This window comes from Colletes latitarsis, unplaced genomic scaffold (assembly GCF_051014445.1).
Source record: "Colletes latitarsis isolate SP2378_abdomen unplaced genomic scaffold, iyColLati1 scaffold0072, whole genome shotgun sequence".
NCBI classification, from domain to species: Eukaryota; Metazoa; Arthropoda; class Insecta; order Hymenoptera; family Colletidae; genus Colletes; species Colletes latitarsis.
The window spans coordinates 32,501-35,000 of record NW_027488422.1 but is presented as its reverse complement, the minus strand read 5'-3'; the positions used below and the strand labels follow the sequence as shown (position 1 = coordinate 35,000).

The following is a 2,500-nucleotide window of genomic DNA, read 5'->3' as shown; positions in this document are numbered from 1 at the left end:
TACATACTCACGGATAGCCTGAGGCGAATAATCGCAAACGACGACGCGTCGATTGTGCGGCCATCGTTGCTCGCGCGACTAACGACGATCAGCCGAGACGGCTGTAGTTTATCGCATCGATTTCATCGAGCAACCGATGGACGCTGCCGCGTTCGTTCGTAAATGAATGTTATACATACTCACGGATAGCCTGAGGCGAATAATCGCAAACGACGACGCGTCGATTGTGCGGCCATCGTTGCTCGCGCGACTAACGACGATCAGCCGAGACGGCTGTAGTTTATCGCATCGATTTCATCGAGCAACCGATGGACGCTGCCGCGTTCGTTCGTAAATGAATGTTATACATACTCACGGATAGCCTGAGGCGAATGATCGCAAACGACGACGCGTCGATTTTGCGGCCATCGTTGCTCGCGCGACTAACGACGACCAGCCGAGAAGGCTGTAGTTTATCGCATCGATTTCATCGAGCAACCGATGGGCGCTGCCGCGTTCGTTCGTATATGAATATTATACATACTCACGGATAGCCAGAGGCGAATAATCGCAAACGACGACGCGTCGATTTTGCGGCCATCGTTGCTCGCGCGACTAACGACGACCAGCCGAGACGGCTGTAGTTTATCGCATCGATTTCATCGAGCAACCGGTGGACGCTGCCGCGTTCGTTCGTAAATGAATAATATACATACTCATGGCTAACGTGAGGCGAATAATCGCAAACGACGACGCGTCGATTGTGCGGCCATCCGTTGCTCGCGCGACTAACGACGACCAGCCGAGAAGGCTGTAGTTTATCGCATCGATTTCATCGAGCAACCGATGGGCGCTGCCGCGTGCGTTCGCCCGATTGCGCGTGAAGTTACTGTTCGGAACCAAGAATATACGGGTGTATTATACCCGTTTGGTCGCAGCCACGCGCAAAGGCTTTTGAATGTACTGTACGCCCGGCCGTCGAACGATGGTTTTCCGTCATTCAGGAAACAAAAAGAAACTTTTGTCGTCGATATGGCGCGTTCAATCCTCCGTCGATACGCTGGTCGGAGGTGCGAACATCGAATATTTTTAAAGCAAAGAACAAGGAGCATTTTTAAATACAAAGAGAAAAATTGTAAATTGTATATGATTACCCTGAACGGTGGATCACTTGGCTCGTGGGTCGATGAAGAACGCAGCTAATTGCGCGTCAACGTGTGAACTGCAGGACACATGAACATCGACATTTCGAACGCACATTGCGGTCCACGGATAAAATTCCTGGACCACGCCTGGCTGAGGGTCGTTCACTTGTCCTAAAACTGCTTGCGTTGTTCTCAGATTCCCTAACCCCGCCGTCGTTTACCTCTCCTTTCGGGGAGATGGCGAAGAACGTTTCGGAGCCGGGTCGATGAAGAGAAAGGTATCAACGTACGAGCGAGAATTTGGGTATTTCGTTGGCGTTTGTCGCTGGACGTACGAAAAAGAATAAATATTATATATTATTGGCAAGTTTGCGCACCCCTTGCGTGGTGAGGCAGAGATCAGTCTGGACTCGCGCGAGTGTTTTACGGCGTCGTGCGTCGTGTTGTCTGGAGTATCATCACGACCGCCCGTTAAAGCACCGCTCCTACGATTTCTGACTTTGACGGCACTAAAAACCACCGTGGGGCGCAAATCGCGTTTCGTACAAATCTAATGATTACCGGCGCTCCCGACGTTGCCCGAAGTTAATAATTTATGCAAAGGAAAGAGAAAATAAAGCGTATACTAGTTTTGGAGCATAACAAAAAGGACACTGGAAAGAAATTTGACCAAACACTGATAATTATGATATGTAATATATGCCCTACCACGTGAAATTTGTGGTATCCGTCGGTCGTCGTCTTCCTCTCTGTTCGTTCGTACAGCCCCAGGGAAAAATGATAATTTATCAAACGAATCGGACGATCATCCTCTATGGAGAGGCTCGAACGAACACGACGAGAAGCGCGATACGAACGGAACCCAAAAGAAGGGATATACTCTGAGAAGTTGGTCGCCCCATGTCTCTCTTTGTTACGAATATGTATATCGATTGCGAGACCGCGCGTTTAGCCGGTCGTCCAGTCCACGAATGCTTTTCTTTCGAACTTACGGTGGACTTTGGTAGACTATCAAAGAATCAACGAAAATCGGATCGGGTAGTTCTATCATAGACACACACCGTGGTTCTTCTTTAATTTGAAAAGCGACGGAAGGACGTTAAAAGTAATCAGCCGGTTACGCCTAGCGAGCGTTTCGCATCGAACGAATGAAAAACTAAGACAGAAGGGAGACACTTTGGCGAGGCGCTAAAAACCCATCATTGATATCCTTTTCTCCGAGAAAGCAAAATGCTATTATATGCTATCGGAGGACGCGGAGAAGTAGGAGGTGGTGGTCGATTCCATATATACACCAGGTTCTTGTTGCTCCGATTCGTTACGGTGTACGATTTGTTTTTCTTTTTTTTTTTTTTTTTTCAACTAACAAGTTTGTT

At 48.4% G+C, this 2,500-nt stretch overlaps 1 non-coding gene across 1 annotated transcript; it reads left to right on the top strand.

Moving 5' to 3' along the window:
• Positions 1–1,130: 1,130 nt before the first annotated feature.
• On the top strand, positions 1,131–1,285 carry LOC143351102 (5.8S ribosomal RNA). Its single transcript, XR_013081480.1, has one exon. It is a non-coding gene; the product is annotated as a 5.8S ribosomal RNA (ribosomal RNA).
• Positions 1,286–2,500: the final 1,215 nt, after the last annotated feature.